Raw genomic sequence first — 23,865 nt, 5'->3', positions numbered from 1 at the left:
ATGTTTGATTAATTTAAAATATACGCAGTGGTTGGAACTCCGACCATCGGGAGCGGATTCGGTATCCGACCTATAGATTTGCGCATGGTCGGGTCTGTAACACCTGCCTAAAATATATATACAGTACACACTCACCAAAGATGGTAACGACTGTTTCAAATGTCATATTTTTGATTCGATGATCGAAATAAAATTGTTGATGAAAGTTTCATTCATTTGGAAGAAAAAGTTACAAAAAGTTCGCCGTAACATTGCACGTGGATGATTTGTAATGATATACGAGCAGTTCAAGAAATATTAACAGTTACAAGTTTTAATAAAAAAGAAAATTCTTCGCACTTACCATGCAGTTTTTGTGCACTTCCTTCAGAAACCTCATTCGACAACAAATATTGTTTAAATTCATTAAATGAAGACATTTAGAATGCGACATCCACTTGTTACTCGCGACCAACGTTGGGTAAGCCTAACGTGGAGGTATAGAAAATTCTCCCTAAACAAAATCACGTGACAGAATCGAACCAATGAAAATGTTTTTGAGTCCTTCTTTTAAAGAATGTTTTTATATTTCGCTCATCAACGGAGTGTTTTCGAATTTCACGCGAATAAAGAAAAGTTTTAGTCTTGGTTTTTTCGTAAAGCGTCTTTTTTCGATAAAGCTAGCACTCAGAAAGAATGAATGCACCCGCAATAGATTTCACTCTTTTTAAGAGTTATTTTTTCGCTCTTTTGAATTAAGAGTGTAGGATGTGATATCACCTTTAACCACGACAATGATGTCCAAAACAAACTACATAGGTTTCAACACTTATGTGGAACTCTTACAAGAACCCTAAAGGGAAAAACAAGAAAGGAAACGCAACTGAAATTCTATAAGGTTATGGCGGTGCCATCCTTACTATACGGCTCTAAAACATGGACTTTGAACAGTCAAGAAACTAGTAGAATTCAAGTAGCAGAGATGAAGTATTTCGGATCACTGAAGAACTGCACTATCCTAGACAAAATAAGGAATGAATCTATTCATAGGGAATTACAGATATCAGCCTCAATGAAAAAATTACGGAATATCGTAACGATTGGAAAAACCATGTTCGACGTATGGCACGAGGGAGACTTCCAAGAGCTGCCAAGACCAAGGGGCAAACGAGACCGTGGTAACCCAGGAAGCGGTGGAGCGATCAAGAAGCCAGAACAGGCTATATGCCTAATCCTTGAGGAAGAAGAAGAAGATCATTTTCTCTTTATGACGATGTGCACTATTTTAAAATGGAATAAGTTTTTCTTGCTACTGCGCTTTGAAAAAAAATTCTAACTCAATTTTTGATTTTCCTTCAAAGCCATCAATTTAAAAATATTGATTTTTTATTTTTTATTTTTTTTTACCGTTGATGAGTATCATTGTGTACTACATTCCCCGAAAACGGAGCTTCCATATTTGCGTTTAACAGGTTTTGAGGCATTTGAAAAAGCGAAGGTTAAGAAACCTTCTGAACTGTGTAAGAAAAGTCGACTTGAAAATTCGAAATTTTATTTAGTAGCATGTGTTCAGAAGAAACTTTAAATTTAGTTACCAACCCATATTTTCATTTGTAGTTTCTATTGAGCTGCAATGTTAAACCATATCTATCCTAATATGGACTGTTCCTATAACCGTGATGGACTCATATGTGACGTCATCTCCAAGTTATATACGCTGTAGCGCAGTGAATGTTCAGTTGCATCAAGTTGCAGTCTAGTCATGTATTTGTTTGTGTGATGTCTGTGTTCTGATATGTTCTGCATTCTAAGCCCACTGCCTCTGCATCCTATTTTGGGATTTCCAACAGGTCATGGGCCCAGTGCCTTGGCCACGGAATGCAGTGAAAGGTATTTACTTTGGACATTTTGAATTTGGATTCCAGAAGAAAATTTTTTCGTTCTTGAAAGAACATTCGTCAAATGAAAATGGCTGCGTCGGCAGCTTTACTTTTCAAAATGGAACTGCTGAAAAAGTCTAACTTCGAAACTTGGACAATTCAAATGAAAGCAACGTTAATTAAGAATGATAATTGGAAATACATCGTTAAAAATCCTCCTGTAGCAACAGACACGGATGGAAATCAAAAATGGAATGCCGGTGACGAAAAAGCAATGGAAATTATCCTATGTATCCAGCCTACAGAACTGAAGCAGATTAAAAGATGTAGAACTGCAAAATAAATTTGGAATAAACTGTCAGAAATTTATAAATCGACGGGTCCCGCGAGGAAAGCAACACTTCTAAAATCACTGCTGCACATGAAAATGAATGAAAGTGAAAATGACGTTCGAAATCATTTACGCGAATTCTTCAATTTGGTTGATCAGCTGCAAGACCTGGAAATAGATATCGATGATAAACTTTTGACAGTTATGCTGCTTTATAGTTTGCCAAACAGTTTCGATAACTTTCGTGATGCTATAGAATCTAGAGACGAGCTACCAAAACCAGAGGCTTTGAAAATAAAATTGTTAAAGAATTCAGCGCGAGAAAAAATAAAAAGAACTGCAATGATGTTTCCAGTGCTTATTTTGCTAATGCAACGAAGAAAAATAACTTTCATCACAAATCGAATTTCAAGTATAATCGTTGGAACAATTCTCTGAAATACCCTCCACAAAATCGCTCAAACAAACATCGAACTAATAACCGGGATATCATTCATTGGAATTGTAAAGAACATGGACATATTAGTAAAAAGTACCCTAAAGTTACTCGGCAATATTATAAAAATTGTCTCAATGTGGAATGTGATTCCGTAGACTATGTGGGTGGGAAGACATCTAATTTGTTCATTCTGGATAGCGGTTCTTCGAACCACTTTCGGAACTAATGTCATATACCCCACCCTTGGCGATTTTTTCCTGTTGGCGCCAAGAAAACGATGTATGAGGACATATGTCATACATCGTTTTTAGCGATGCTTTTTTAGCGCCAACAGGAAAAATTCAGGTAAAAAAACATGGTCAAAGTACTTCAGAACACATCATATATAAAAACAATATAAAACCACAACAAAAAACATCGCGAATATACGCTTCAAAAATACCAGAAACTAGAAAATTTTTGTACACAAAGAAAAATTAGTAGTATTTAAAATGCTTAAATTAACAAATTACTATAACAGCTCACCAATGAAATATGTACCAATAGAAATAAAAGTTATTTTCCAATGCATTTCATCGAACAAAAACTTTTCTCATACTTTGCTAAAAAAGAGCAAAGCGATTCAAATTGCGATGTTTAAAGCGGAAAATATCCCCAATATCAATAACTATTTCAGCCAAAAAAGCGCTTAGTTACTCAAATTTCAATGTATGAAAAGTAGAAATGTCTCAACAGAACATACCAAACAAAAACAATAAGAAAATACCATACATTTAGTTGCTATCCAGACATGCTTTCAAAATACCTATTATATTTTACATAAAATAACATCTTCATATTTAAAATGCTGGAGTCAGAAACTCAGTACCTAAAGGAGGCACGTTAATAGAATATATCTAAATAATTCGTGGCATCGATAAGAATTAACTTTTAGAACAAAATAACCGTACTATTTTTGTAAAATCAATTTACATACAGTAAAAATAACGTTAAAAACTACAAGAACCCCTGAAGGATTGATTTACAAAAACAAAGCATTTCGGAAGTGAGAGTTTTTTTTAATTCTAAAATAAAGAACTTACCTTTTTATGGTAAAAATCCTCACACTCAGTCTAAAACAAATCATATGACAATGGCACGTAACAGATACACACCAAGTTGGAGTTAACTTTTAATTAACGTTCAAGTTTGAAGAAATTGGTATTTCCTAATGTTTTTACTTCAAAACACAACTACTGAATTGAAACTAACTCAAAATAAATTTTCTATATTGCACGAAACAACATGTATCTCTCCTGCGTAAAACCGAGGAAACAACCCAAGTAATCAAGTTCGAACAGATCTAAGATTGCCTTCGGGTTGCCAAACACAGGTTAATTTCGCCAGGGATGCCTTGCTTAAAACGTTATCGCCTCATTGGCGAGAAAAATATTTCAATTTTTTGCAAAAAATCGGTTGTCACCAAATGGGGGGGGGGGGGGGTATCACATCTGTACCAAAAGTTCTACTGAAATTCAAGGAATCGGGAAAGCAGTCATCCCAATGAGAATGAATAACCGACTGGAAGAGCTAACGATTAGCGAAGCTATGTTTGTTCCTGATTTACGTAACAATTTACTTTCAATTGCGAAAATATGTGATAAAGGATATACAGTTAATTTCAACAAAACGCATGTAATACTTCAAAATAAAAGAAATAAAATTATCGGGAAACGAAAATGAAATCTATTTTGATTGGAAATTTTTTTCCGAGAAACCACAAGTTGAGGAAAGGCCTGATGAATTTTTGATTGATGAACCGAGTACTTTGGAATTGGAATCCAGTGAGATGAATCCGTGCGGTATTTTGAAATCAAATTCGCTAGTGGAAAATTCGTCTTCTCTAGCAAGTTGTTCCTTAGAAACAAAAGACAAGTGTGATTTTGTGAAACTTCATTTTAGATTTGGACATGCGTCTGTTGATAATTTAAAGAAAGGAGCTCAGAATTCCGCTTTTCGTGATTTAAAAGAACTGACCCCAGTGCCAGAAGACTTCAATTGCGAAGTGTGTATAAGAGGTAAACTGTGTAGGTCAAGCTTCCCGAAAACACACGTGAAAACTGAATAGAAATGCCAAATCCTTCATTCTGATGTGTGGACCGATGTCTGCGAAATCTATTGGAGGTGCATCATATTTTGTGACTTTTACCGATGAGAGTTCTGACTGGACTGAAGTAAGATTTTTAATACATAAAAGTGATGCGCTTGATGCTTTTCGAGAAGTTAAAAATTTGTTAGAAAGGCAGTCTGGAAACAAAATAAAATTTATTCAAACTGATAGAGGTGGGGAATATTTAGGTGAAAATTTTAATACTTTTTTGAAAGAGTCGGGAATTGCTCGTAGATTAACTGTAAAGCATACTCCCGAGCAAGGGGGGAGGAGCGAAAGAAAGAACCATAGTCTTCTGGATATTGCGAGATGTTTGTTGATTCAGTCTGGTTTGCCTGTTCGTTTTTGGGCTGAAGCCATAGCGACAGCAAATCATGTTAAGAATAGAACACCTTCGAAGTCTTTAAATGGGAAAACCCCCTATAGTCTTTGGTTTGGAAGGGAACCAAATGTAGGATATTTTAAAGTTTTTGACTGTGAGGCATATATATATGTGGAATAACTCTAAAACTAAAAGAAAATTTGATGAACGAGGGATAAAAGGTTTATTTTTGGGATATGAGGAGCAAAGTAAGGGATATAGAATTCATCTTTCTGATAAGAATTCTGTTGAAATAACTCGTAATGTTAAATTCTCAGAAGGTAAATGTCTTGCTCCTAGTCCTGCTTACGCAAATCTTGACCCATATGAGGAAAATGTGTTAAAATCTGATAAAAATACCAAACATTCATTTTTTTTTATCACCTGAAAATTTTGAGTTAAAATTAGATAAAAGTCCTAGTGATGAAAATTTACCTGATGATATTCCCACGTTGAAACGCGCCCCAAGACGATCAAAACTCGTCAAAAGTGGAAATCGTGGCAGACACAGAAAGGTTTATCAAACTGTGCCTGTTCAAAATGATTTTAGTGATACTGAAAATAATGACACTGATGTTGAAATGTCTTCATTGTGTTGTATGCTTGCGACTGAGGAAATGCCACTGGAGAAAGCTCTAAATTCGAATGAATCAAATCTTTGGATTGAAGCTATTGCTTCAGAAGTTAAAAGTATAATTTAAAACGACACTTTTGATCTCGTAGAAAAACCAGTGGGTTTTTTCTCGGTCGTCGGCATTGTTGATAGTCTATTTATTTTGAAACACAAATGTAATGTCAGTGAAAATAACGTGCAGAAAAGGCCAGATTGATTGCTCAGGGATTTTCTCAGATTCCCGACATAAATTATTTTCAAAATCAAATGTACTCTCCATTCGCTAGACTATGTTTTGTAAGACTGTTGACCTCATTAGCTTCAAAATTAAAAGTAAACATTCACCAGTTTGACATTACAACTGCATATTTAAATGGTAATTTGGATGAAACCGTGTATATGAAAATTCCCAAACATTTCGAAAATGAATCTAATACTTTGTTGTGTAATAATGCTAAACAAATGCTATGATAAAGGGTAAGAAAATTTGTTTGCTAAAAAAGTCTTTGTACGGATTAAAACAAAGTGGTCGTTGTTGGTATCTAAAATTAAAACAAATTTTAGCAGATTTTGGACTTGTAAATACGGTGAGTGATCCATGTCTTTTTCAAATGCGAGAGAATGGCATGCTAACAATTTTGAATGTTTATATTGATGATTTATTACGCATTAGTGAAGACCCAGATGTTATTCGAAAATTGCATAATCACCTTAGTGTATCTCTGAATGTAAAATATATTGGTGAAGCAAATCGCTGCTTAGGTATAGAATTCAAAAATGCTGAAGGTATAATTACGTTATCTCAGCAAAATTACATAAAAGAATTATTGGATAGATTTAATATTACTGATTGTAATACTATTTGTATTCCCATGGAAGTTGGTATTAAACTACTTAAAGCTGAAATTCCTGATGAGTCGTTGCCTTTTAGAGAACTAGTTGTAAGTTTAAACTATTTGGCAGTATGCACCAGACCTGATATTTCATACTGTGTAAGCAAATTAAGTCAATTTTTAACTTGTTATGATAAGACTTATTGGAATGCCGCAAAACGAGTTTTGAGATATTTGAAGGAAACTACAAATTACGCAGTAGCTTTTGATGGGAATAACTCGCATTGTTTTGGATTTACTGATTCGAACTGGGGTAATAACATTGATGACAGAAGGTCATATTCTGGATTTTGTTTTATGTTGTGCAATGGAACTATTTCGTGGGAATCGAAAAAGCAAAAAACTGTTGCTTTGAGCAGTACTGAAGATGAGTACATGAGTTTATCTGATGGATGTAAAGAAGCGTTGTACTTGCAAAAATTACTGAATGAATTAAAATTAATAGATCTTTCTAAAGTAAAAATTTTTTTAAATAATTATGAAACTTTAAAATTTGCAGAAATTTCTTTATATCATAGTCGAACAAGACATATTGATATTCGACACCACTTCATTTGGGATGCTTTAACGAATAATGAAAATATCTCCCTCGAACATATTCCTACGTCTGACATGAGTGCAGATATACTAACTAAACCACTTTCTGCTTCAAAATACTACAAATGTTAAAATTTATTGACTGTTAAAGATGTAATGTGTTTTAAATAATTTTTCTTGTGTGTGTTGATGTGATTGAATCTAAAATTTTACTGGTTTATCATTGAGAGGGGGTGTTGAGCTGCAGTGTTAAACCGTATCTATCCTAATTAGTACAGTAAAATTAGGCCAAAAAATGACCAAACCCAAACCTCCAAAAAAAAAAAGTTGAAACCTGTTGCAAATTACTTCTTACCCTTCCAGCAAGAAGGGGTAAAAGTTCCAGCACTTTACGCGTCGGGTTTTGGGGGAAGGGGGGGGGGGCGAAATAATCCTATTTTTAAATAAAAATAATTTCTATTACTTAAAAAAAAAATACTCAAAAGTCACAGAAATCACACTCTATAATAGTAAAATAATAAAATCTCATAGAAAAAAATGCTATTTAACCGGGGTAAAAAGGCGGTGGGGGGGGGGGGGGGTTCCATGGCACAGATTGCGTCATTGGAATTTTTAAGTTAGTTTTTTAATTTTTTTAAGGGGATTTTTTTTTTTGAGAGCTTTTATTCTGAATTTGTACTCCGTCACACTTCAGGGGTGCGTCATTATTTGGGGGGGGGGGAGAGACCATGAATTTGCATTCTAAAATCAACGATTGCAGTGAAGTTCATGAAAAAATTTCACTGATTTTAAACTTTTCCGAAGTACAAATTGCCACACAATGATATAGTAATGTCAGAAGGATAATTCTTAAAGATCTAAGCGAGTTCAGTAAACAATTTAGTTGTGACTGGAGTTATTAAACTGTTTAGAGCGCTGGGGTTATATCTAAAACAAAATCCCTGTGCAGCATAAAAAAAAAGTCCAAATTGACTGAAGTTTACCTCTTTCTTCTTAATTACTTCAACTTCTTTACTTCTTTTATTTCAACTTTTCTATAATCTTTTGCCATTACCGTAAGGAGGAATAAACCAAAATTGCCAACAATGAAACGGACAATGCTGCACTTCTGAACCCTACAAATCGGTGGGGGTTCTAATTTGCAAACACCTAGCCGTCTCTCTTTTACGCAGCCGGTTATGTGAATTATGCTAAATATGCAAACATATACTTGCAACACTATCTGAAACTTTCGAGTACATTATGCAATAATTTCTTTTTTTAAAGGTGTCACATCAGCTACCCAACGATCCAACGCAGCGACAAATTTAGGTGGTCCAGAACCTGTAGTGATTTAAACGATAGATGAAGTCTTGATGATAGCAATGAGCAATACAACAGTAGAATGCTAAATACTGCTCTTTCCTCTCTACGGATATTGACTCAAGTTGGTAGTGGTGCTGCTTGACGATACTGGTCGGTCGCTGATTATAAGGTGAGGCAATAATGTGATAAGTCATTTAACGTTGGGGGTAGTAACATAAAAAGTTATGGTAGGCAAAAAATTTAGTGGAATTTCTGTGTAAAGGAGGTATGCAATTGTGTCTCTAGCTTCTCTGTTACGAGAATAGTTACTATCTGTAGAGAAGTGTAAGCCCAAACCATCTTTTACACCGAATGGTTTGAATAGTAAAAAAGATGGAAAACAAATTGCTATAAACTTCTAGTTCGAGTTGTGCACTGATCCTCCATCAATATTCGATGAATCTGGTTTCAGAAGGAAGGAAAACCTGTATGGTTAAAGTCAGTGGCGTAGCTAGACCCGACTTTCGGGGGGGGGGGGTTACTTCTTTTATATATATATATATATATATATATATATATATAATCGCTTGGAATTTTTTCCTTTTCTTCTTTTTTTTTTCTTTCTCTTCTCTCTTCTTTTTCTCTTTTTTTTGAGACTAACTTTTCGGGGGGGGGGGGGATTTTGTCCCCAAAACCCCCCCTTAGCTACGCCCCTGGTTAAAGTGTTATTATCTGAAGCAAAAGATCCCATCCACGCCACCATCACAAAACAAACAGCTGGTGTCATATACACTCAAGAGCCAAAACATTATGACCACCTGTCAATAACGTGTTGGCCCACCTTTGACGCGCAACACAGCTTCAACCCGCCTTGGCATGGATGTCACAAGTCCTTGGTAGATGACCGGAGACAGATTGTACCAGATGTTGAAGCAATTGTCACGTAAATCCAAGATATTGCGAATTGGTGATCTTTGAACACTGAGCTGCCGTCCCATGACATCCCAAATTTGTTCTATCGGATTGAGATCCGGTGAGTTAGACGGCCAGGACATTAACTGGAATTCAGCGTCATTTTCCTCGAACCACTCCAACACAATTTTTGCGTTGTGACACGGGGCGTTGTCCTGTTGGAACACTCCATTTCCAGCTGAAAAAACAGAGGCCATGTAAGGCTGCAACTGGTCCGCAATGATGTTCAGATATCCTGTGGCATTCAGGGTCTGCTGTACCACAACCATGGGTCCCAGAGACGCCCAAGGGAACGCCCCCAAAGCATAATACCGTCACCACCGGCCTGTGTATGACCTACATTGAGAGAGCAACTGTTCGCCCGGAAGACGGCGTATCTTGACACGGCCATCTCCGTTATGCATGACAAAACGTGATTCATCTGACCAGGCAACTCTCTCCCACTGATCCATGGACCAGTCGCAATGTTCCTGGGCCCACCGCAGGCGCAATTGGCTGTGAAGCTTGGTCAGCAAAGGCACACGAGTGGGAGGTTTGCTGCATAGCCCCATATCCAACAATGTTCGCTGAACAATGTGAGTCGATACTATTCTACTTGGCCCTGCATTGTATTGGGCTGTCAGCTGAGCCACTGTTTGGTTCCGGTTTTGCTTCACCATGCGAGACAGTCTCCGAAGACCTTTTTCTTCGATAGCGTGTGGACATCCAATACCATGTCGTCTACTGCTGGTTTCACCGTCATTCATCCATTTTGCACAAGTACTAACAAAACTGTGGGTAGCGAACAATCCACGAGTCGTGCAGTTTCTGAAATACTTGTTCCGAGCCTTCGAGTCATTACAATCTGCACTCTATCATAGTTACTTAGATCCGCAGTCTTTCAAGTCAATCACAGAAGTAAGTGAAAGAATGATTCTTCAGACTCTCCAGCAGCAGTTAAATACCATTTCCACCTGATCATGTGCCTTCCACGTCATCCAGGCGAGTTCATTGCAAAATGTAGGGGTGGTCTTAATGTTTTGGCTCTTGAGTGTATATGTTATAGATGGAAGATTCCTTCTCGATCATGTTTCTTTTTTTTTTTTTTGGTAATGATCTGCAAGCTTTAAGGAAATATGCCAGCAAAGCAGTGTATATGTCACTTGTAAGTGTGGGAAAGCTAGTGTCATTTTTCTTGAGTACAAAGAAGGAGAAAGCCCCACAGAAATATCTGCGTCCTATTACAACAGCCAAGCCTTCCGCTCTAGAATACTTTCTTCACCTCATATCTTGTGCTTGCTCTGAGGGGTTCATTGGAAAAATGAATGTTTGATATGTCTGAAAGTGGATTGAAGTGCTCAACTATATGCGCAAACTGTGTTAGACATAGCTGCAACAATAACGATTTTGCCGAGGAGTTAGATTTCAAAAAAGATCTTGATAACGAGGACTTTTTGTTACAAGCTTAGGAGAAATCATTTGAAAACTCCAGTTCTGATGGAGATTTAATCTCAATCTGATGACGTATTTGAGGCATGCATGTCCTAACGCAAATTAAAAATTTTGCTTTTAATTACTGCAAAAAAAAGCAATATAGTAAAAGGAAAGAAAACCCAGTTCTACATAATTTTTCTGATTATTTAATCAAATGCGCCTTCAGAGGGAGGAAGGGGGGGGGGGGATAATATTTAAGTATATTATTATTTTGTTTTGGGAAGTGAGCTACTGTTTTTGTGGGGTGGACAGTCCTGATTTAATGCATTTTAAATTTACATGAAATAATACTTCTACTTTAAATGGAAAGGAGGGGGGAAGGCGTATTATTTTATTTCTGGGGGGGGGGTGCTGTAGCTTTGGGAGGAGATGCACCATTGCACTTGAAGGACGGACACACTTGATTAGTAACTTTAACTTTGCATAAAATAATATTTCCACTTGAAATGTATGAGTGGGGATGGAGCATAATGGAGGGGAGCGGGGGGGTACTGCTTCATTTTACGGGGATAGGGGGGCTCTGTAGCATTGGTGGGATTGAGTAACATCCACTATAGTTATCAATTATTTGCTAAACTATTCATTTATATTTTTAACATCATTTGTTGGTTAAGCATTTTCACAGCTATTTTGCAGTTTCGCTTTAATGTAATGCAACTCAGTCGTAACAAATACAATATGACATTTTTGCGCAAGCTGTCCGCATAGAATCAGAGAGAATGCGCACATGGGTAGGAGAGATTATTCTTAATATTAACTATAATATTAAGTTGTCAGCAGTAGTGAGAGCACAATGTTGTAAAATTTTGTATGCAGGCAGTTTCTTTTCTTTAATTGTTTTTTATTTCAAATGGCAGAGAACTTGACAAATTGATAAAAGACAAACATAACTAAAAACGAAGAACAGGAAAAAAAAGTAATTGTCGCATTCGGCTTCTTGCCTCCCTGTACCGTTCCACCAAGGGATTCCCGCGGAGTGCTTTTCAGTAGGAAATATGATAGCCATTTATGAAGATCAGATTACATGAAGCTGGAGGAAATATTATAGTGGAAATTCATATTTTAACCTACTCAATTATGAATTCGAAAATGTACAATTTGAAGAAACGGCGCAGATATTGCAATTTAAAGAAAAAAAATAATTGTTTAACTTAAAATTTATCAATTTTTGCTTCGGTATATAGTGAGACCAATAAGCCGCGTAATCTCTCGATCGAATAAGAGCAGTGCAAAATCTCTCCTCAGTAGCTGATGCGTGAATGCTCCTATTTTGATTGGAGAAATTGCGCGATCTTTTATTTACGAGAGGTCAATGCTAGTACACCACTAGTGCTAATAATTTTAGCCTTGGGAAGTAGCCTAACGAGAAACCGTTTAAATCAAAACTATTTTACATTGCTTTTCTATAAGATTTAGCGAAAAATGTATGAAAATTCAAGCACAATTAGGTTGGTTAAACAATGCAAAGTAGCAACATTTTATCATAAACGATCTAAAAAACAGCATGCGTTTACAGCTGCACACTCGAATACTGCTCAGACACTTAAACAAAGTCTCGACGCTCTTAGTCAACTCTTATCATCAGAAACCCTTCTGCACGCAATTTCTCCGGCCCACGCATTCTCTACTCGATTTATCTTATGTTGAGAAAAAGGTATGAAATTCGAGTGCTCTTCTGTCACCTTAAAACACACTATGAAGCTATCTTTGGCGTCAGAAATGGGAGGCGATGGAAAAGTTCTCTAATACAGTTTTTTACTTCCTTTTACGAAAAAGGAAATATTGTATTCGCGAAAAAATTTTCACTCTAAAATCGGCCTTCATTTCCATTTTGACGCCCCCCGAGTTAATTACAACGAATTTTCTCGTGACGTCCGTATGTACGTATGTATGTGCATATGTGCGTATATGTGTATGTGTGTATGTATCTCGTATAACTCAAAAACGGTATGTCCTAGAAAGTTGAAATTTAGTACGTAGACTCCAAGTGGGGTCTAGTTGTGCACTTTCCCTTTCGGTTGCATTCAGATGCTCCTAAGGGGGTCTTTTGCCCCTTTTTTGTGGGAAATCATTGTTAATTTCGATGTAAACTCAACTGGTGTTATAATTTGGCGGACACTTGGCGATATATCTCTAGTCTTTTGGTCGCCAAGTTTTCTCGATAACTTAGCGACAAATTTGGCGAGTTTTTTAATTTAATTTTTTTTTTTAAATCTGGCTTCAATTTGGTCACTGTTGGGGATAGTTAGAGAGTAAACTATTGAATCACATTAAAACTGCCAATAATGAGAAAATGACATTAAATTGGAGTAAAATGAAGTCATGTGATGCACACATCAGCTCGTTTGAAATTGAAGTGCTAAAACGAAATTTTAGGTGAACTTTAGTGACAATAGGGGTTTTCTCCAATTAAAAAAAAAACGAAATTTAAGGTCTAAAATCACAATTTTTGCTCCGGGCAAAGTAATCCTGACCTCCTTTTTTGTTTCCTATTTTAGCGCCACACTCGAATTTGTCACCTTAGTTTCCCAGTCCCCCCCCCCCCCCCAGTCCATTGGAAGTTCTCAACAGAGACAAGGGCCAGGCTGGCCTCTTCTGTCTTGGTTACTGCATCATATGCACCCTTGATTAGATGGTGCATGGAACAAAATCTATTATTATCAACATTGTATAGCTTTAAAGGAGAAAATCAGCGAATATCTAAAGTTATGGGCTTTAAAACTTTTGATTAAACTATCTTCCCTTTGTTTTAATTTTTTCTTATAATTTTGACATTATTTTATTCTTTTCAATTCTTAGCTATACCAAGTTCCTGTTTATATATATTTAAATGTCAATGCTTTTTAGTGTGTAAGTAAGATCTTTATTTTCTACTTTAGGTTGTATTTTTAAGGATATAGCTTATTTTGATGTTTTATTACTGAGAACAAAGTGAAATACTTTTTCGGTTCCAATTTGGATGAACTAACTGCAAATTAAAATAGTGCCTGCAATGAGAAAATATGAAGCCAAAAAAAAAAAAAAAAACTATTTGCTAACAAATGATATTAAAGAAGTTAAACAAAAAAAAAAAGAAAAAGAAAACCAAATGGTTTGGCAGCTACAGTTGCAAAAAGTTTTTGAAATAAGCCAGCCAGCTGTTTCCAATGTAGCTTTTCCTATTAAAATTAGGCGGAATTATAAAAGTAATCGAATCATGTAGTTTTCAATTAAAAAAAATAATATTAATGATACTAAATATTAGAGCAGGCAAAAAATAAAAACTGCAGTCGCAGTCGACTTGTTTTTTTAGCGACTACGACTCTTTTACAAAGAATCATCCCAACTCCTGATTCCTCCACCCTGAAATAAATGTGTAAACTTTTTTCAACTAAAAGTTTCGTTCTGCGATCAAAATACCTCGACCTCAGAACGAAATTGTTTCCTACAAAGCGTTCCATTCCATTGCACATCACAATTTAACCAGGTATAACTTTGGGCAAAAATAGACAAGGGGTTACAGTTAACTTATTTCCCCACCACAATTGATACACATTGTATTATCTTCTCTACTAATAATAAAGCTGAAAGTCTGTCCTTCTGGATCTTTGTCTGGATGTATGTGACGCATATAGCGCCTAGACCGTTCGGTCGATTTTCATGAAATTCGGCACATAATTAGTTTGTAGCATGGGAGTATGCATCTCGATGTGATTTTTCGAAAATTCGATTTTGTTCTTTTTCTATTCCAATTTGAAGAACATTTTACCAAGCAAATTATTATAAAGTGAACGAATAAATCACCAAATTGTCACAACGTGGAACCGTAACATGGGCGAGCAAATGAACAATGCAAATTGGCGAGAAATTCATCTCCCAATATTTTACAGGCGAACCAAATGACCTTTTAATTTTGTATTACGGGCAAAGTCGTGCGGGTACCACTACTTCTTTACTAATAATAAAGCTGAAAGTATCTCTGTCTGTCAGGATCTCTATGACATGCATAGCGCCTAGACCGTTCAGCCGATTTTCATAAAATATGGCACAAAGTTAGTTTGTAGCAGGGGGGGGGGATGCACCTCGAAGCGATTTTTCGAAAATTCAATTTTCTTCTTTTTCTATTATAATTTTAAGAACATTTTACCGAGCAAATGATAAAACGTGAATGAGCAAATTACCACAAGTTGGACGAGCAAATTATCATAACTTATAACATGGGCGAGTAATTAACATAGCAAATTGGCGAAAAATTCATCATCCATTATTTGTAAATATACAAGCGCACCAAATGACCTTTTAATTTTCTATTACTGGCAAAGCCGTGCGGGTACCGCTAGTAATGCATATATTTGCTGAAATATAACACAAGCTGAAATTTGTAGAAAACTATTGAGTATTAAAAGACTTAAATATTTCAATTTTATCTAGTGTAAATTTTAGCCTCATGGGGATGAGCTGTAGATCCTTTACTTCATTAATTTGCCCTTGCTTGAAGCTCTGACTAAGCCTCGGCTTACAGCGGTAACTTGAAGATTATTATCGAAGTTCCGCCTTCTCTTCACGAGTTGAGTTGCACCATATTTGCGACCTCTTGATGATGTGTAAATTTAATTTAGACATCAATGTAAATGTAATCTTAGCTTTGATGAATAAACATTCGCTTTCAGTTCGGTTATTATTATTATTCTATACTGAAGATATTAAGCGTAAATTTGCAATATCTGTGTGTTGTAAGCGAGCTATTCAGTATACGATTGTATATTTTCAGAGTTAGGATCTATTTATGAACATCAATTCAACCTCAAATCTAAAATTTAAAACAGTGCAGAATTTCTTTTAAGATTTTCAAATTCAAAATATGAAGTTATTTTTTCTTCTAATTTTCAAACACGATTTAATTCTTCGAATATTAATGAGGAGTTCTGAAGGAAAAAAACATACCTTGCATTCTTTGCTCGACTCAAATTTTTGACAACAAATTATATGTTTGCTTAGAAAAATCAAACTCGGAAAGTGTTTCTTAATAAGTTATTAAAATATTTTACGAAATAAACAAGTTTTATTCACTTAATTGACTTTTAATTAGTCACTGAAGCTCCAATACATTTGTGTTTTCTGAACAATAAGCTAAAATCTTTTTTTTTTTTTTTGTAATTCCCGCAATACATTTAAGTCTGGTAGAACTTTTTGATTTTCAGTAATTTCGAGATGGTTGAAAAATGTCTTTTTTTTTGCTTATGAGCAATTTAATAAAATTAAAATTCTTGTAAGGAAGATTTTGTTTATGCATAAATATCATGTATTTGATATAAATAGACACATCTTCGCATATTCATTTACTTCGCATTCTATTCTTAAAGTAAAATTTCATTGATTTGAGATTGAAAAGGGAATTTCATTTAATTTCCCTTCATTGTTTAATTACGAATTGTCTTTCAGACAAAACAATGAAGAAAACTGAAACTTGAAATAAAAGACAGCCTTTGCAGTTAAATAGTGTTATTTTATCTCACTAGAACATATGAGTGATTCAAAAAAAAAAAAAAAAAACAATGCTTTGTTTTAACAAAAGGAACTCTGTTTAATGGTTTATAATTATTGCAAAGTATGAAAATTATCCTTAATTATAATTTAAGTAAAGAGTGACACGAAATGAGAAGCTGTTGTTTACGATATCGATTTTTAATAAAGAAGGGACAAAGAGATAAAGTCTTTATATCAACAAAACATTTATTTTGTATAATAAATCAAAATAAAAATATGAGGAAAAAAACGTAATTCAGAAATTTTAAAAGCATTTTTTTAATAGTAAATGATTTGTAAAAAATCAAAAGTTGAGTATGCGCAGAATGATATCACGCTAAACATAGAATTCAAATCAAATCTTCTAAACTATTCGTAATACAAAATTAAATTTTGAATGTTTTATCATTCTCACTATTCTATGCCAGCACATAAGTTGTAGACTCAGTTTGAAACAGCTATGATGCGATATCCAACCTGTGGGTGTAAATTATAATTTTTCGCTTCTATATACTCAAAAAATTGTCATCTTTATTTTTGTTTGGTACATCTTTTACTCTTTGGTAATATGTTTTCACTTACTTCAATTACATTTTGATGAAGGATTCCTACCATTTAGATTGCTTGATGATGCGATATCCAACCTGTGGGCATAAATCATAATTTTTCGCTTCTATAGACTTAAAAAATTGTCATATTTACTTTTGGTTGGTACATCATTTATTCTTTGGTAATGTTTTCACTTACTTCAGTTACATTTTAATGAAGGATTCCTACCATTTGGATTGCTTTATCGATCAATTTTTTCACATTTTCCCGCCCTTTTTATGCTGTCTTCACTAAGCAGAGCAATGTTACACCCTCTCTAGCACTGGGGGAATGTATTGACTGTCCTTATAGCTGCGATTGGTTGCCGATTTTCTGACGTCATATCTCGGCTCGTACACTGTAGCGTAGTGTATTTTCGTATAATTTTGTCGGTTGAAACAGTGAGAAACAAAAGAATGTAAGTGACAAAGTTTAAAATTCAGAGATAACCAGCACAAATGGTAGGTGAACCTCTACTCTGTCCTTCGGCAAGCGATAGTACTAGTAACCCTGCTATACAAATTCAGAAAAAAAATCAATGAAAGCCTACCTAGGGCTTAATCTATAAACAGGTTTTACTCAAAATTTGAAAATGTCCACTTCTATCCATTTGCTTCTCACTGCCTCATAGTCATGTTGCTTTGATGTTTGCGTCTTATGCTAATACAATGTTATGTGTTCCAAAACCACTGCCTGTAAAACCATATTTCTGGATTTCGAACAGTTTTCCGTTCATGTTCCTGTTTGTACTCGTCATTCTTTTATATAAATATCATTTTCTCTTTTACTCTAATTCTTTTTTTCTCGACAGGATAAATGTTAATAACTGAAAGGGATAATTTCTTATGTAAGTACAGTTTCTACAATCTATGGTATCCACTCAACGTCCCATTGTTGTTTATTTACCCTTCTGGCATAATTTATCCGCAAATTTCACAATTTCATTATTTCTTAAGAATTGTCAATGCATATAACAGTAGATAAGGTGAGGCGGAATGGGATATCTTTTTTTACATTATGCATTTTAAACATGAAATGAAACATTATATTTGATACTTATCTTCCTTACTAATAATAAAGGTAAATGTCTGGATCTCTGTGCCGCGCATAACGCCTATACAGTTCTGCAATTTTCATGAAAGTTGACACCAAATTAGGTTGTAGCAAAGAGGTGTGCCCTTCGAAGCAACTTTTCCAAAATTCCATTTCGTTCTCTTTCTATTCCAATTTCAGGCCCATTTTTCTCATAATTTTGAAAATATGAGACATTACTATTTCATTCACAGTTTAAAGTTTTAGGTCATTCGAAAGCTTGAAATTATCTGCATAAAATGAAGTCTCTGCGAGCATAAGAAGAACTATAGGAATCTTTTAAATAAAAGCAAAATCCAATGCTTAATTTCAGCAAGCCTAACGACTCCAAATGATTAAACTCGAGATTATAATCAAAAATTAAAGATGAATAGAAATTATTTTCGAAACGGAACTTTACTTTTGTATGTTACCATGGTTACGTCTTTTCCTCTCTTTGATCGTTGCATTGCTTTTTTTAATTAAAGTAGTATTAAAAAAAAAAAGAATTTTTTTTGCTATATTTTTTTTTTAATTGAAAAATGTTTAAATTCAAACATTTTAACTGTTAAGGAAAAGTCATCTACTTTTATTTTCTAGTTTTTATGGAATTATGTTCGGTAAATTGTTAAAATATATTGCTATTACAACGTTCTTTCTATGGTGTTTAATTTTAGAAAAATGTGTTATTTTGCGCTTCAAGCAAGTTGACGGAAACTCTTCTTTTTTCTTTTAAAATATATTCAAGGCTTCTGCTGGTTTCTGTTTAATTGCATTCTAAGTTTTCAAACCTGCCAACAATATGAAGAGATCTTTGGGAAAAAACGCTTAGTAGACGTTAAATATATGTATACAGGTGAAAGAAATTACTTTTTAATATTCTACTACGGGCAAAGCCGTGCGGGTACCACTAATAGAAAATAAAAATCATTCTTGGGAAGGCTGGGAAAAGAACTTCCACTTACCCTAATTACGAATTACTCGAAGGTTTAGACGCTTATTTGAGAAGAATTATCTAGAGTTGACTGTACATTCAAATTAACGATACAGTGGCAAAATATTGTCTTCTAAAAGAACAATTACACCAAAAGTACCATTTTTTCCAAAAGATAAACTTTATCAGCAATCTAAACGTATTTTTTTTTTTTGCTTTTATTTGTATGTAATATATTAAATACTGTGGAGAACACTGACAAATCAGAAGAAAATTGTATAAACGATAAACTATTGAAGCGTTTTGAAACCACAAAAAAGTTGAAAGTTTCAACAGAAGAAAACAAATGACCATTTCAGACTTACAATCCTGATATTTCCTATCAACAGAATATAACAAACGTCTTAAATCATTCTAACTTAACAGTCTTAACCTGTCCGCCGGCCCCTTGAAATTTCAAATTATCTAGAGTTGACTGCACATTCAAAATAACGGTACACTGGCTAAATATTGTCTTCTAAAAGAACAATTACACTAAGACACATTGCACAATTACACTAAAAACAACTGCACAATGGCACTAAAAGTACCGTTTTTTTATCAAAAAATCGAAGAGTTTCTCGGCAATCTAAACGTTAATTTCATTTTTACTTTTATTTGTTTGCAAAACAATAAACAACATTAAACAACATTAAATTAAAAAACATTAAACAATGCGGAAAAAAATGAAAAATCAGAAAAAAAATATTTAAATGATAGTTTTGAAACTATTGAAACGTCTCGAAACCACAAAAAAGTCGCAAGTTTCAACTGAAGAAAACAACTGACCATTTCAGACATACTACCCTGATAATTCCTATCAACAGAAGATAGCAAACGTCTTAAATCATTCTAACTTGACAGTTTTATTCCTTTACGTGGACCATGGAATCCCAAATAGTTATATTGATCTCGTGGACTTCTGTGATGAATTAAGGTTTTGTACAAAACAAAAAAACTATACATTGTTGTTGGAATAAAACTTTTGAGCGCGTAATATACTCGAGTATCGATACTAATAAAAGGAGTTGAGTTAATATGTATTGTTATAAACGTAAAAGTTAAATATTGCTTCTGGATATAAAAACAATTCTATTGCTCTATTAAATCTGTGTGTTTTTTCTTTCGTGTCTCTTATTTTAAAAAAAAAAATATTTGCTGAATTGCTTCGATTTTTAGAATTTTGATATTTGAAAACGATTTTGTAAACGTATTGCACAAACATATATTTACAGCATTTACTTTCTAATATTTAATAAGTGCATAACTAAGAAATAATAGTGTGCTAAAGTTGCTTAAGTATTGTGAGTCATCAAAAACAGATCAAGTGGAATTTTACCGTTTGTGATTAGTGGATAACAAACAAATTGGTTGACACAAGTTTAAATTAATTCGTCATGTCATTGCTCTGCGTTTCTACTACAATGAATTATTTCGATCTTCTATATCTGAAGAAGAAAGTATTAGATTCATAAACAGGTTCAAATTTCGACGAAGTTGTACGTTTCAAGGTGACCTGAGTTTATTTTGACCGTTTTTGAAAGATCTCTGTGTATCTGTCTGTATGAGTGAGAACTTAATTTTTGTTTTCTCACTAGCACAAAAGCTGCGGCATAAAATTGAACGAAATTTTGTACACATACGTGGACCTATGTGAAAAAGGCGTACATTAGTTTTTGGAGCCATAACTTTAACGGGAGGGAGTGATCGAATATTTTCTCCGTTATGCGTTAATGCTAAATCTCAAGAAGTAACAGTCGGGATCAAATAAAATTTAGCTAGTTCAAAGATGGTAGTTCAATCGGATATGCTTTATGATTCATTGCGATTGCTATATTTCAAGAAGTAATGCTACGATTTTGATGAAATTTGGAATAACTGAACCTACACAAAAACAGGAGTTGATTTAATTTTGACGCCAATCGTTCCAAAGGGAGCAGAATTTTTTCATCATTTTTCGCTAATAAAAATGTTTAATTAATGCAACAATGATAGATAAAACACATAAAGATGCTTTTTCTTCTGCTCGAGAAACCCTCTCTCGCGATTTGATTGTTGGAAAATAATCGGAACAGTCATTGTGAACAAATACAATGCTTGCGATTTAAATGATTTCAAAATCATTTTCAATTTTTGCTTTTACTTTTGCGGGGATATTTAGATAATTGGGAAAGTGGCGCAGTCGTCAAATTTTCGTGTGAATATTTTTATGGGAACCCTATTATTATATGCTAACCCTATTTAACTGGATATATCCAGCGGCAGACTGGCCAGGTCGGCTGGTCGGGGATCCCCGACTGGGCCAACCACCGAGTGGGCCACTTTAAGCATTTTTTTTTTTTTGAACTTAATACATTTAATTCCCATCTAACATTTTTTAAAGCGAAATAATAGAAGGAAAAATGAAATTTGTTCACACTATGGGAAAAAAGTGTTTTGAGGAAGGTTTATTTTTTTCCCATCCTTAGCCCAGGGGCCAAAGTAAATAGCCGAAGTCCACAGGTGCGAATGCTTTCCTCTCTTTGTCAACTTTCTCTCTAGTTTTTAGAGCTCTGGGGTCCATGGCTCCATGTTGAGTAAACGGGAGTGGGCCAGAAGAATTAGTGTCCGACGCGGCCTGAAAAATGGCCCGGGACGAAAAAAGCTTTCAAAATCTTATATTAGTACGTCTATTAACAACAATTGGCTTGCACCACTAGACAAAGCGTACCCGGCTCTGTTATAAATGTCTGGGCCATGCTTTGGGGGTTTGTTACATGAGCAGCGGCATGCACAAGGTTGGGGGGGGGGGGGGGGAGGAACACTGTTGGTCCGGTTTCGAGCCTGAAGGGGGCCCGAGATTTTTTAAATGAGGTGTGAAATATACAGTAGGGACGTAGTGGTAAACAAAATGGAGGGGGGCCCGTAAAAGTCATTTGTGATGGGCCTCAAAAATTTCTGTACACGCCCCTGGCCTTCTATTCACTGGTTGCGGCAGATTCAACTAAATGCTATTAGTTGGCAATCGATTTCATTAGTCTAATGTAATTTATCGCTATACGAGTATTTTCATCTCAGAATCGCATCGGGAAAGCAAGTCTGGATTACGATAAACTGAATCTGAAAACAGGACAAAATTTCAACTTAGAAGGACGAGTTCTTGAACACAGGCGAATTTAGGCCCGAGTTCCAGGGGAGGCAGGGGAGAAGGGGGAGGGGCAAGATTTTTTTTAGCAACTTTAGTTGCAATCAGGGTCAGACTTAGACTTAACGGCGTCCAGGGTTGCCAACCTTGGAGAAACAGTTTAAGGAGCATCTGTGCTGATTTTGAGGAGCAATTAAAAATTTTGCGGAGCAATTCGTAATTTTGTATAAAAATCAATAAAATTAGCTAAAACCACTTATCTGATTTTTTTAGAGCTTTAATAATTACTGTAATTACTAGTATGAAAATATTTATTTCTAAATTAATAAAACAGCTTTATACACAATTTCAATCTTTGAGTATAAGCATATTTAATTTCCCATATTTACATGTTTGTTATGATGAAATAGCAAAATTTAAGCTAAAAAATGTCGGCAGGGAAATGCGGAGCAAAAGAACTTCTTTGCGGACCCGCGGAGTTTCGCCATTTTTGCGCAGCAACTCCTCAAAATGCGAAGCAGTTGGCAACCCTGGGTACCTATGGTATTTCAGGTATGAGGTCCCTTTGTAGTCCTAAAGTCACGATAGTATTAAGTCTACAATTGAGGACTTCGATGCAGGAACGAGTTAAGTCCAAACTTTTCCTTTTAAAAAAAAATCATTTTTGCGTGCTATTAGGGAAGTTGCAACCTACAAAATGTGCATATTTTGACTATTGGATATTCGTAATTGACCCTCAAAACTAAAAAAATCACCATCGCCGAATTTTAAAACACCGTGATTGATTTTTAATGAATTTTTAAAAATCCACGCGTAAAAGTGCGCTCTTCTGAAACGTCACGAGCTTACGTCACAGGGCACTAATGGGCAGCCTTCCGCCGAAGATCCCTTGTTTTCGCTACGGACATTTAGAGCGCGCTGATATTTTTATTTTTTAGAAATTCAATAATCCTTTTGAACACACTATGGAGGCCGGATTCGTTAAAGCACAATCTAATAATTTTCCTCAAGTAACATCAATGATGGTATTCGAATATTTCCGAGAGGATGAGAGGTTTAATGTTCCAGAAACGCGAGGAGTTAAATGCGAGGAAGTTAGCATTACGTAAGGCCACTATAGTAAGAAGCCGACGCATCCGCCATCTTGGATCAAAAGTCGTCTGCTGTTGATCCATTACCGTGGAGCATGCTTGTAAAACAATGTTATTATTCGCTGTATTAAAGACATAAAAATGGGTGGTTGTGCCGCAGTTAATTGTACAAACAGTACAGAGAAAGGATTCCGCTCGTTTAGATTCCCGAATCAGGAATAAGGAAGAAAAAAAAGTGGATTATTAATTGCCGCTGTGCTGGCTGGAAACCTGGAAGCTGGAGCTCGATGTGCGAATCTTTATATCATAAACTCTTTAAGTATTTTTATTTTCAGTATCGTTGAAAGACTTATTTTGAATACTAGCTGACCCAGCCACGCGTTGCTGTGGCAAAGAAGTTGGATTAAAATAAACTTTTACTCATTATTTTGATAGAATCAAATAAATATTTTTAATAGAGCTTAAAATAATATAGCCGATTTTAAAACATATGAGATTGATAATGGGCTTGATTCAATGTAAAAACGATTCATAAATGTTCCTGAAAAATTATGGGCAGCTGATATGGCCAATTTCTGCCAGTAACATGTCATGCCAAAACC

The sequence above is a fragment of the Uloborus diversus genome, chromosome 4 (assembly GCF_026930045.1).
Source record: "Uloborus diversus isolate 005 chromosome 4, Udiv.v.3.1, whole genome shotgun sequence".
NCBI lineage: Eukaryota > Metazoa > Arthropoda > Arachnida > Araneae > Uloboridae > Uloborus > Uloborus diversus.
Note: the sequence above shows the minus strand (reverse complement) of the source record.